Below are 14,476 nucleotides of genomic sequence, written 5' to 3' on the forward strand. Positions count from 1 at the left end.
GAATATGCTGACTTAATTCCTGGTTAGCTCACAGTGCGCCATCTGGATGTGACTTGCTGCGCTCTGGATCGGAATCGTTCTTGAACCCCCTTCGACGCGCAATCACAGCTATCGACGGTATGGTCTCGATCACGTGCCTTCAATGAACACCTTCCACAACTTTACATTACTCTTCGACGCCTGCGAACCTCGACGCGGTCCTTAGGGCCTACCTGCCTAGGGACGTCGATGGAACAGACTCCATTTAAAAAATGTCCACAGTGTGGTGTTAAATTTCCACACTCAGACCTCCATCTTGTCTGCAATCTGTGCCTCTTTCCTGAACATCGAGATGACAATTGTGAAGCTTGCCTCTCATTTAAATCAAAGAAGACCATCCGGGATCGTCGAGCTTGATGCCGCGACATGCAGCGAGGCACAGGTTCCATTCCGGACCCCTTCCATCCAGGTCCCTACAACCTTCCGGAGACAAGAAATTCCGGACTCCGAAGCAGACGTCTCTGACGCCGAAGATGACGTCACCCCGGCTCAAAGGGACGTGAGTACGGAAACCCCGGCTCGACCAAGTCCACACCAATGGCACGGGTAACACCTTCGCCTTTGGGCTCAAGTTCACACCGTACTAAAACTTCGAACGCCAGCCCCTGGGCCCGGCACCGAAGGAGAAACAAAAGCCATTCGGCTCAAACCAACCATCCAGTACCGAAAAAACACCCTCTGCACCGAAGGTCCAGTCGTCCGAGTTGCCACACCCTCTTCCATCGGCACCGGCAAAGCACTCGGCACCGAAATCTATAAAAGACTCCTCGGCACCAAAGCACACCAATAAATCATCGGGCCGAAGCAACTGGATAAAGCATCGACGCCAAAACAGCTGGATAAAACACTGGCACCGAAACAGCCGGATAAAACCTCGGTCCCGAAGCAAACAGATAAATCTTCGGCACCGAAACACACGGAAAAGACTTTGGTACTATCAAAACACAAAGCACCAAAAGTTTCGGAACCGGGGAAAGCTGCTTTACCGGACAATGTCCCAAAACATCCAAAAGCAGTTCCCAAAGACAAGTCTGTTGAGTCCGAAGAGATTTTCTTCCTGGATCCAAAGGAGACTACTATCTTTATTCACCCAAAGACTGGTCATAAAGTCACCAAGCCAACTACAAAAAGGAAACCAGAACATTTACCACAAATTCCAGTTCCTCCAAAGAAAATCTATATAGCTACTAACACTTCACCACCACCTTCACCTCCACCACCTGTTAACCCTAATTTAATTATTTCACCACCACACTCTCCAGAATTACAGGATAGTGATGATTCACAGGGGCATGAACAATTAGATGAAAATATAATGCCATCAGGTCCTGATAATTCACCACAGGAACCAGACCCATGGCATGATTATAACAAATGATCCAGATTTCTACCCCTCAAAACCATCCCCACCTGATGACAATGTGGGGTTTGCACAACTAATCAACAGAGCAGCTATATATATATCACAAAGTCAAACTTCATTCAGACCCTGTAGAGGAAGATTTATTATTGGAGACTTTTGCCGAACCACAAAAATCTACTCACGTCTTACCCATGCTACAAGGCCTTCTTAGACATGCTCCTGAGGTCTTTAAAGACCCAGTCAGAGCTAGGGTTCTTAACCCCAGAGTTGATAAAAAAAATACAAGGCAGCTCCCAGTGACCCTATCTACATTAAGGGCCAACTTCCCTTAGATTCACTAGTAGTGGCCAACTCCCAAGAGTCAGGTGAGACACCACCGCCTGACAAAGAATCTAAGTTATTAGCGCATCAGGTAAACGTATGGCATCTCAGGATGCTAATTCATGGAAAATAGCAAACACACAAGCCCTTCTAGCAAGATATGATAGGGCTCACTATGATGAGCTAGAAAAGCTCATTCAATATCTGCCCCCAGAATATAAGGACAAAGCTGATAAACCTTATACACGAAGCCAAACTTATTACTAATACCTCAATCAAATGTGCACTGGACGCAGCGGACACCGTGTCACGTGCTATAAATACTACTGTTCTGCTACATAGACATGCCTGGCTCGGTGTGCCTGGGTTTAAGCAAGAGGTGCAAAATACGATCCTAAATCAACCATTTGATCAAGAGCACCTTTTTGGACCTGCTGTTGATGCATCTCTAGAGAAAATAAAAAAAGACACAGAAACAGAAAATTCTATGGGAGCCTTACAGTCATCATCTGCCAGAGGCTCGTTTCGTCGCTCCTTTTATCGAGCAGGTTCCAAAACCAATACACCAGAACACCCTACATGGTCCTATAAAAGTCCCAACCAGGGCTCCTTATCTAGGGGATACAGTAGAGGAGGTTACAGAAGTGACAACAATAAGGGTAGAGGCTGAGATAATAACACCTGCAACTCCTGTAACAATAAGCAATGACTTCCCTACGATGCCCCCGGTCATCCCACTCCTGTCGGGGGACGCATCTCACAGTTCCTACCTGTCTGGAATTTCATCACAACAGACAAGTGGGAAGACAAATTATCCAGTATGGTTATTGCCTGGAACTCACTTCTACACCCCCCCGCCACATTCCTCCAAGACAACGTCCAATGTCATTACTACACATAACGCTCCTCAAACAGGAAGTCTTAACAATATTACAAAAAGACGCAATAGAGCCAGTTCCTCTACTTCATCAAGGGACAGGAGTCTACTCCCTTTGTTTCCTAATCCCAAAAAAGAAGGGCTCTCTAAGACCAGTACTTGACCTCAGACCGCTAGACTTGTCTTGTACGCGGCGCATTGCCGCTCCGTTGTCACCTCTACACACGATCGGCTGCTGGAATCCTCACTTCCGGGTTGTGCCTCAGCCCGGTCTAGTTGTTCAACGACCGACCTCTGCAGCGGAGCACTTCCGGGGGACATGCATATAGCCTGCGTAGTCCCGCCGGGTCACTGCTTCGGATTCCACACGGATGCTAGGATCATGCTGAGATAAGGCGAACGCTTATCTCCTTCGCCTGCTTCTGGTTCCCGCTCCATGGAAACCACCCGTTCCTGATTTCCACGCGGATGCGCTATTAGGTATTCCTGCTTGTTGCCGTCTAGGAGATACGTACATACGCGCTAAAGCATTTCCAGCTTTACCGCTATCATGCTGAAGCACTTGTTTCTTGGGCTACGCTTTCTGCGCTGATGCGCTTTGTTTCTTTTGTGAATGGCAGCACGCGCTGGAGCGCTTTAGTTTTGACATTTATTTCATATGCGCCGGAGCGCTTTGTTTTTGAACTCCAGGACTGTATTCACTCGTGCAGTAGCGCTTGTTTTGGGGCACAGGTAAAGCACACAGGAGCGTGCTTGAGGTGAATGACATTGCTGCACATGTGCACGTTATTAAGAGCCTACAGCAGTACTCTATCACCATAATTTTTGCTTTTCTTGTCAAGCGCAGGAGCGCTTTCCTTCGTTCCTTAAAGGAGCAACCTGACTGTTATATGTTACACGGGATTCACAAGCCTTGGTGAGTACCTGTACTGTGGGCCTTCACGTAGTTGTGTATAGAGGTGTACATAGGAAGAAGGTGGGGTCTGGGCTCCTTTTCTAACGGGTCTCTCTGTCTTCTCCTAGGGTACTTCACGGTCCTACCCGAACTGTTGCCTCCTTTCCATCCACATTCCGTGCTCCCTTCCCTGGTTTCACCTCATCCCTGCCGGGTACATCCTTCCGTACGGGGTCAGGTGGGTGCAGGGGCGGTAGCTCTTGTCGTCTCTGCGGAATCTCTTCACAAGCAGAGGTAAGCCTTGTGGGGATCCTGACAGACTTTTACATTCAATCAGACCAATTCCACATGGTCACTTTACAAGTGCTTCCACTACCGCAGCAAGGCGACTTTCTCTCCACTATAGATCTAAAAGATGCCTATTTCCACATTGCAATACATCCCGCTCACAGGAAGTGTCTCAGATTTGTGGTAGATGGTCAACACTACCAGTTCAAGGTGCTCCCATTCAGAGTCACCACAGCACCAAGGATTTTCACCAAATGCCTTGTGGTAGTTGCAGCCCATCTCAGAAGACAACAAATTCATGTCTTCCCCTACCTAGAAGATTAGCTCATAAAAGCAAACTCCCACAGCAGCTGTGTTCAACACACACTTCAAGCAATACAGTTGCTTCACAGTCTGGGATTCACAATAAATCTAGCCAAATCCCATTTCCAACCGTCTACAGTGCAACAATATCTAGGGGCAACCGTGAATACTTCCACAGCACTAGCATATCCCAATCCCATCAGGATAAATGCCATACAAATACTGGTTCAAAGATTTCAACCACAACACTCTCTACCAGCAAGAGTGTTCATGCAGCTAATAGGAATGATGGCATCTTACATTTTTTTGTCCCTCATACAAGACTGCAAATGTGCACATAACAAGAATGTCTAGCATGTCAGTGGAATCAGGCTCAAGGTCAACTAACAGATCTGGTGTGGGTGGATGACTGCACCCATCGCTCCCTGCAGTGGTGGACCACAAAAAACCTTGCCAAAGGACGGTCGATCCTCGAGCCAGTTCCACAACTAGTGCTAACAACAGATGCATCACTCACTGGATGGGGAGCACATGTCCTAAACCTTACCACTAAAGGTTTATGGACCCCTCAACAAAAGCAATTCCACATCAACTACCTGAAATTATTGGCAATCTCTCTAGCATTGGAGTTGTTTCAACCGCAACTCCTAAACAAAGCTGTCCTAATCCGTACAGACAACATGACAGCAATGTAGTACATACAAAAACAGGGGGGGACACACTCTCTCCAGTTATCCCGTATAGCACAAAGCAACTGGAGGTAGGCCATTCCACGAAACATATACCTCCTAGCAGAACATCTACCAGGAGTACACAATCAAATAGCGGATCTGCTCAGTCGTCAAACACAACAGATCCACCAATGGGAACTTTATCCTCAAGTTCTTCTTCCATTCTTTCACATGTGGGGACAGCCAGACATAGATCTGTTCGCCACACACCTAAACACAAAATGCCCAAACTTCACATCCAGGTATCCACACCCATTGTCCAAAGGCAATGCTCTATGGATGAACTGGTCAGGCAAATTTGCTTACGCTTTTCAGCCTCGCCCACTCATTCCATTGCTAGTGAGGAAGCTCCAACAGCATTCCCTTACAATGATCCTAGTTGCTCCAACATGGGCAAGGCAACCATGGTTCACAACTCTGTTGCAGCTAGCAGTAGTACCACATCAAAACCTACACCTACAACAAGGGCATGCTATGCAGCAAAATGGAAAAGGTTCGTTATTTATTGCTCTCACAATAAAATTGACCCATTGGACGCTTCCATTCAAAACATCATCTGTTACTTTTTGCATCTACAACAATGTAACCTAGCGTATACATCGATAAGATTACATCTAGCCGCCATAGCGGCCTACTTGTAAATCAAACAACATTTGTCTTTGTTTAGAGTTCCCCCAATTAAAGCTTTTATGGAAGGGCTTCAAAGGAAAATTCCACCAAGAGCTCCACCCTCCCCAGTGTGGAATCTCAATATAGTCCTTACCAGACTAATGGGTCGTATTGAGCGATCATTTTGCTCAGAGTGTGGGTATCCTGCTTTTTGATCAGGAAAAGAGCAAGATCGATAGACGTAACCTCATAATGGAGAATATATTATTATCCAGGCAAAATGGTTACTCTTTAAGCTGGGACAAAGTGGAACCCCAAGATTTTACGGCCGATGTGGTAACAAATTGTTATGTTAACATTATGGCCGGCCTGGACGTGTCCACTTCACCGAAAGAAATTGTCAATGGTTTTACTCACATCACAGATTATATAAAGAGGGCTCTCACAGCCAATGCAAATAATAGGAAAAAGATTCAAAGGAAAAAAGGGTGGTTTGACCCAAATTGTACCAAGGCCTATAGAAAGCTTAAGAATTCCCTGCACAGGGAAGCAATGGATAGGAACGAAATTAGAGCGGCACGGAGAGAATATAAATGTGCATTAAAAGGGAGAAGAGACATGCTAAGAGCAGATGCATGGATAACTCTTAGTGAAGCGTGCCTTTTGGAGGGAAGTTAATGCACCTTTTTTAGGGATAAAGAAGTAGCGACTATTGAGGTGGCAATTCCAGAGCACCAGTGGATAGAGCATTTCTCTAGGCTGTACGATGAGCCGTGCTCAGGGCCATATGATAATATAATTACTGTGGCAGAGCCAGGTAACTCCCTTATGGTTTTAGGAAACTTGCTCCACTTTGAGCTAAACAAATTAAATTCAGCCATTGCCTCAAGTACGGGCGGGAAGGCAGCTGGGCCCGATGGTGTCCCTGTTTACATCTTTAAAGCTAACACCATCTTGTGGGGCCCATTGCTGACACAAGTGTTTAATGTCTGTATCTCTGCCGGTCTTGTTTCAACATGGTACGAGTCCATCCTTGTACCAATATTTAAAAAAGGAGATAGGCCTAATCCGGCCTGTTATTGTCTGGTATCTCTGTTGGACTCAACTGTGAAAATTATGGCCCGGGTCATATTGAATAGTTTCCAGGATTGGGAGGAGGAAAGGTCAGTGTTGAGTGATTTACAGTTTGGCTTCCGTAAGAAGCTAGGCACTGTTGAGCAAGGCTTGAATTTAGAAATTATATCGAATAAATATGTTAAAGCAAAAAGGGGATTCCTGCATTTGGCATTTGGCGATCTATCATAGGAATTTGACTGTGTGAGGCACAATAAACTATGGTTGACTTTAGAGGAGCAGGTTGTTGAAGCATTTTTAATTTCCTTTCTAAGAGAGTTATATTTAGGGGCAAATGCTAGGGCCCGACTTGCGGTGGGTGGGGAATGCACGGGTCATCTTAATGTAAGACATGGTGTGCCGCAAGGCTGCGTCCTCGCCCCGTTCTTCTTCACCTTATATATAAACGACCTTGAAACGATTTTAGTTAAGGAATGTAACAACCTCCCTGTGGCTGGTAAACGTCCTATTCCCGCATTGTTACATGCTGACGATGCGGTCCTAATGGCTCGCACACCACTAGGACTCCAAAGAGTTGTATCCAGCTTTACAAATTTTTTGACAGAACGGGGACTTACTATCAATTCAATTAAAACATTCATTATGAATTGCGGAGCTGGATGTATTAAGACCAGATACATTTTTATCGAGGGGAAACGGATCGAAAACATCCTATTTAGGGATTTTATTTGACCGTACGGGGTCATGGGTGCAGGCTGTAAAAACTAGGAGACTATTGTACATTAAAACTCTATCTGCACTCGTAAACTTTAGTAGGAAATTAGGTAGACGTCCCATGGTGGAGCTATGGAATATTTATAAGGCAAAAAGTGTTACCGTAGCTTCATATGGAGTGGGAGTTTGGGGACACCCGGATGTAAGCTCCCTTCAGGTAGCTGAAAACACGTTTTTTAGATTTTTATTAATGAACCCTAATGGCACCTCCTCCTTCATATGCCATACAGAACTAGGTTTGCCATATTTGGAAGATATTTTAAAGACTCAGTCGGTTCTGTTGTGGCATAGGATATGGACAACAGAGGAAACACGTTTTAATTGTGGGATCTTATTAGACTGTATGGGCCTAGATGGAGTGGCAAACATTAGATGGCTGTCCTATGTTAAAAGGTTTTTATATAATATAGGCCATCAAGAAATTTATGATGATCCGCCCACCATGGCAAGGCACTCCAGGAAAGATCTTAAGAACGATTGTTTGCGCTATCTGAGTAAACAAAGAATGAATGCTGAATTGAGTAAGGTTACGGTACAAGCACAAGACCTTCCATTAACAACTTTTAAAATCCAGCCTTGTAACTAATGATTTGATAATTTTTTATTGATGCGTTTCCGCATTGGGCTCTGTACAGATCCTATTTTTCCCAACTATTGATGACTGGTCAAAACAGATATGTAAATGCCGGTGTGACGATATTTCTGATCAGTCCACCATACACGTTTTATTTTTCTGTAAATTCTACTCTGTACAGAGGAAAAGGTAGATTGTTCCAGTCTTAAAAACACTTTGTATGAGGTTGTGTCGCCCAGCTTTAGTGACTCTCCAACAATTAGACACAATATTTGTTGTAGTCTCTGTTTCTGCCTTTTTTTAAATGTTTTTAGATATAGGAAATCGATTGTGATGTGACAATTATGGCCAAGACATTTTGCTGTGTATTAAGAATGGCCTTAATTAGTGTTCATATTGATATCTGCCCTGTATATTTTTAATATGTTTTTATTGTGTGCTTTTATGGTTATTTGTATGTAACCGAATAAAGCTTTTTTGATTGATTGATTGATTGATTGACTAATGGGTCCTCCATTTGAACCTTTACACAAATGTGAACTACAGTACCTTACTTGGAAAGTAGCATTTTTAGTCGCCATCACATCTCTCAGAAGAGTGAGCAAACTCCAGGCATTAACCATACAATAATCATTTTTACAAATCCATCATAACAAAGTAGTTCTTAGAACAAATCCAACATTTTTTACCCAAAGTAGTGTCTGCCTTCCATCTAAACCAGTCTGTTAAACTACCAGTATTCTTTCCTGAACCAGACTCAGTGGCAGAGAGAGCGCTATACACTCTTGATGTTAAAATCGCATTGCTCTATTACATCGAAAGAACAAAACCCTTTAGAAAAACCAAACAACTTGTCGTAGCTTTCTCCCCATCTCATAAAGGCAATCCTATATCTAAAACAGGAATTGCAAGGTGGATTGTAAAATACATACAAATATGCTACCTTAAAGCCAAACTCACATTAACCATTCCCCCCAGAGCTCATTCTACACGCAAACTAGGGGCATCTATGGCATTCTTAGGGAACATTCCCCTAGATAACATATGCAAAGCAGCAACTTGGGCCACGCCACAAACCTTCACAAAACACTATTGTGTAGATGTGCAAGCAAAACAACAAGCTAGTGTGGCCCAGGCTGTATTAAAAACACTTTTTCAAACTACTGCAACAGATACAGGTAGCCACCGGTAAGGAGGATACTGCTATATAGTCTATGCATAAATGTACAATCTGCAGCTCATATGCCTTGAACGGAAAATGCTACTTACCAGTATTCATCTGTTCTTGGCATGTAGAGCTGCAGAGTTGTACATGCCCACCCTCCTCCCCAGATACCTCTATCTGATCCAGTATTATCTTAATTAGATACATCACTCATGGAAACCTTTCTATTCCTCACTACTCCATCTAACCATACTGGCAAAACAATCTAACAATGGAGCCGAAGCCCATACACACTGCCCACCGAAGGAGAGTCCCAGCCTCGTGACTACAAGACTTCTTCGAAGACAAAAACAACATGCAAACATCCGAGCCCAACACCAGATGGCGATCTATGCATAAGTGTACAACTCTGCAGCTCTACGTGCCAAGATCAGATGCATACTGGTAAGTAGCATTTTCCTACCAGCATTACAAGAGTGGTGAACAGAATGAACAATTCAACCATTGTGCATTTGCATTGAATTATATAAATACATATAATTTTCCTCCTACCTAGCGCTGCCTATCCTATAAAGCCTGGGTGTGCTGGTCTGTCAGAATACCTTAGAGTGGTCTAACTACTCATTTACTTGCGGGTATGTACCATCTGGCAGCCAGCCTTGGTGTAGGACAGGATGGCCTTGATATTCAGCGGGGTTAGAATTCAGGCATAATGCTACCTTCGACAATCCTTCTAGATGTTCCTCTACCTAAACAGAGGCATAGTGCAGTTTATAATATAAACTGGACCCATTCATTCCGTGCCCGAGTCCCAGCCCTGTTGTCATTGTTTATTCTATCCACCCAGAGCTGTCACCGAAGGACAACAAACAATAACATTTTGCACAGTGTACTAAGTCCTTGTATAGAATGTTCTAAGGCCAGGTAATATGCCTATGAAGAAATGTAACCATAAGCAAACAATTTCTGAGTATATTATCTCATAAGACCATTCAAGCAGATGTGTGTTAAAAGTAATTGTATGAAAAGATGTTAATTTTAAACATGAGCATGTAAAATGGCAGTGTTTGTGCCCAGGGCCTATGTAACTTCATGACAAGGCAAATTTAACCTATAATTAGGACTAGTGAAAATACATTACTGGGCTCTGCTCTGCATATTCAAACTCTATTACATCTAGAAAAGTTCTGATAGATTGTAATTTTGATGTTACCTGCAAAGTAATCTTGAAGTCTGGTACATTCCAGATGTGTACACAAAAAGTATGGCAAATAGACCATTACCATATAGCAATTGCCATACTATCACATTAAAGGGGCTGAGTCTGGTTAGGGTGTGGTTCTGCCAATCAAAAGAAAAAATGCTTTTCATATAAATATTACTAAGGTCCAAGACTATCTTGTGCCAGAAACCAGTCTCAGTTCCCTGAATGGTGTGGCGAGCCAAACACTACTTCACCAGTAACTAAGGTAAGAGAGAAGTTTTGGGAGCTTCCACTTCCATGTTTGAAAGTATCCAGTGTGCATTTCTCAACTGATTCACTGGTGAAAAGTAAAATAACCTAATCAGGGACACGTCTCTGCAGGATGTTCACGTGTATGGACTGTCTTCCCTCCTTTTGTAAGCCTGGTTGATCATTTTGGGTTCTTTTGAGACATTAATTTCTTAATAACTATTTGTATTTAAATACCGCTGTTAAGAGGCCGCTTCACAACACTTGACAGGGAAGAGGAGGCAGATTAGAGGATGTTGCAGTAGGACATGTATCATAAGGCAGTTCATAGTATTGTGGCACAGCACTATTTCTGGAGCAGTCAGCTTTGATTTAACTTTCCTGACACTCAAAGTCTGATTAGAGATTGAAACAGGTATTGAGGGTGAGTTCAAGAGGAACGCGACTTATACGTGGCAGGTTCTACCACAAAAACAGTTGTATCTTGCATGATGAGTGAAGAGTCTGTTTTTGGTTGCTAACTTTGGGTGTCTGGTCAAATGAGCATCAGGTAGGAAAGGTAAAGCATACAGTTTTGAATCCACCCATTGTTGAAAGCCTTCCGAAACATATCAGAGTAAATCAGATATGGCTTGGGTGCTGCAATCCAAGAATGAGTAAGTGGCTTGATTTTCCACTCTTTGTAGATTGTGCATCAACGGAATTGATCCTGGAAATTATATTGCCAGGACAAGAGTGGTCTTCTGAGGTAAGATTAGTAGCATCGGAGTTCCATAGACGGCACCTAGGTGGCATGAGGTGGCATGAGGCACGTTTGACTGTGTCATGCAGCTAAGAAGTCAATAACAACTGTGGAAAGGCCAAAGAGGGAGGGCAGTCAAATGTATGTTAGCCTGAGTCGCTAGTACCCAGTAGCAAGAATCGTTCTTGGAGGTGTTAAGCAAAAACCAGTTCTAGTGCACCCAATTTTGGACATGTCAAGCAATTCATTAGAAGGTGAGGTGTATCAGGTATGTTGTTTTTTTATATATATATATATATATATATATATATATATATATATATATATATATATATATATATATATATATATATATATATATATATATATATATATATATATATATATATATATATATATATATATGTATATATATATATATATAGGTGTTTTGTCTGCACATATGAGGGGCGAGGCCTGGCTCCATCCCAATCTCTGAAAAGATTTTTTCAAGCTTATTTTAAACAAAAATTACACCCGTATGAAGAGTGGAGTATTTGATACACGTTTCCCTGTGTATATTCCTCTACTTGCCTGTTCATCTCAGGTGTAATGTTTGCAGGCCTGAATCATTGAAAGTTCTTTCTAGAATCGATCTCAATCCATTACTTCTGTAGACTTTATATGTTGTGGGGAAATACATCACTCTTCAAATTTTCCTGGGCTTGACACATTGTTATACACTCAAACCGAGACAGATAATACCATCTGAAATCTTGGAGTATTCCAGGATTACAGCTTCCTACAGTGAATCATGTTTCTTCTGTTAACAGGCTGTCAGGAGTGGCTGAGTGGGTTGTGGGGTAGATGCACAATTGTGGCAACTGCTCAGTGAATTGCCACCAGTTGGGCAGGAAGAAGTGGGGTATTTACAAAGACTCGTGTGTTTCTATCTTTTACGGCCCTGTAAGTAGGAGTTTCTCACATGCCGCGTTTCTTGCACGAAAACACTTACTCACGGGGTATAAAAGGTCAGTTTATACACAGGATGAAGAAAGGATATGTTCTGAAGTTGATGATGCTCAAGTGAAAGAATCACTCTGCGCCATACTTTTTGTGTTTCAAGCGAGAATATCAACGCTGTACTACATATATACATAAAGATTGAAGAATCAACACTGATGAAGTCCCAAGGGAGATGAAACACTATGGCTATGGCTACAGTGAAAAGTTTTAAAAGAAGATCATGAATAAAGAAAATAATGTTTTAATCAATCGGATGTTTCCTTGCATTATGTGGTTTTGCTTAGAATGATTTTTTAAAATTTACTGCACAATTTACTTTTATGTGTTTGTTATAATTTTGTGACAATGCGAGTGCTGGGTCTCCCATATTGTAAATGTCTTCATGGACTTTGTCCTGCAGGGAAGGTTAAGGGAATTGACCTTCCAGACTCGTGCACCTTCTTTAATTTTGTTCAATACGTATATCCACTACGGTGATAAGTGTGTAACTGCCACATGCATCAACAGAAGGAATTGCGATTCCTAAATAGCGATTTTTAAGGAATCGCTATTTAGGAATCACAAAAGCCTATGCAGGTAGAAATTGCTATAAAAATAGCGATTCCTACACATTCCTTAATTGCTACTGGCAAATTGCTTGTCGCAATTAAGGAATGCTGGCCTATTCATTCCTATTGGCCTCCAGGCCCATAGGAATGAATTGGAGATTGCATGAGCAATTTGCGAGTACCAGTAGGTACTCGCAAATTGCTCATGTACTTTTAAGGGTACAAGGGTGTCAAAATGACACCCTGTTGCACCCCTGAAATTGATCTGTGCACATATGTGTGTGCGCAACATGAAACTTTAAAAAATGTACAAAAGTGCATTTTTCAAAGTTTTTGCAAATTACCATGAAGTTCAACTTCATGGTAATTTGGTACTCCTAATAGCGAAATCGCACATTTTTTAACTTTCATGCATTGCATTTAAGGAATCTCAATTTGGGATTCCTTAAATACAATAGCAATTTAAGGAATGGCAATTTAGAGAATCCTTAAATTGCGATTTTTGCATTTGGGATGATGCATCCCAAATGCAAAAATATCGGTCGCAAAGGGACAGATTCTGAGAATCTGCCTGCTTGTGACCGGTTTTTCCTTTGATGCATGTGCCTAATAGTTGCTACCTCAGTCCACTTGTAATAAAATGATATTGTGTGGAAATCGGATTTCTTTGAATACTTGTCATTTGTGCATCACCAAGTAAAGTGTCTTGAGTTGTCTTGATCCTATTAAAATCTCTGTTCCCAGCACACTTCATAATTACAAAAAATGTGCTTCTGTTTTGCTTCCCTAACTGTTGAATGGATACAGTTAATTTACAGGTATTTACATTTTGTTGTGTGCTGTAAAAAACCAACATCTTACAGCCTTTCCTTTCTTACGCCCTGTACTCCAGCAACATTATCACATAATTCACTTAAAAACCGCTCTCAATTAGCAGTCAGAGAAAGAAAAGTAAACCGCAATCCACATGTTAAAAAACATAAGCAGCAGTTTATCAGAAGAGCTAGCCTGACATTTTACCGTAGTTTAGGAAGCACCAGCAAATGTGAATACTGAATACTGAATTTAAAGGCATCTTTATTTATAGCTTGGACTTTCCTGACCCACCAAAAATTAGATTGCGATCTACAATTCGTAAAACGCTGGTGTAGTAAAATTCACACAGAGCACTGAAATAATTTGATAAATGACCTTCTCTAAAATATATTTGCAACACTTTATAAAAATGGTGTAGTAAAAATAGAGGGCAGTAAAATGTGGTGCATAAAGGGAAGAAGAAGGAAGCGAAACAGATTTGAGACACGATGGGGCAGTACGTTATTACTGAGCTCATTCTTACTGTGACCTAATAATGTGACCCAATGTATTCCTGTCTATCTCACAAAAATGTTGGTAATGTGAAGCAAAGAAGACAGGAAATGTATCTTCATCTTTCGTTTCTCACACAAGAGTCTACCAAAGCAATTACAAGAAACAGGCTGGGGACTAAATAGAGTGCAGTGATTAAAACCTTTGTGTGTGTGTATATACTATATATTAATTATATATATGTTAATAAAATATGTTGATTATATATATCCAATTGAAATTAACTATACAAACAACAATTTCTTTTAAAAACATGTGTAGGGCATCTTTAGACAGGTCCTGTTTCTTGGGCTTTGTGGTGCAAGTTTACGCTTTATTTGGTCTGTGTTTCATCTTTACCTATTAAA

At 41.9% G+C, this 14,476-nt stretch overlaps 1 protein-coding gene across 1 annotated transcript in view; it reads left to right on the forward strand.

Moving 5' to 3' along the window:
• The window catches only part of MAP3K19 (mitogen-activated protein kinase kinase kinase 19), a 263,793-nt gene that overhangs the window by 196,836 nt on the left and 52,481 nt on the right, over nucleotides 1–14,476 (forward strand). The gene's annotated exons all lie outside the window — the stretch shown is intronic.

Source organism: Lissotriton vulgaris, chromosome 2_1 (assembly GCF_964263255.1).
Source record: "Lissotriton vulgaris chromosome 2_1, aLisVul1.2, whole genome shotgun sequence".
Lineage (NCBI taxonomy): Eukaryota > Metazoa > Chordata > Amphibia > Caudata > Salamandridae > Lissotriton > Lissotriton vulgaris.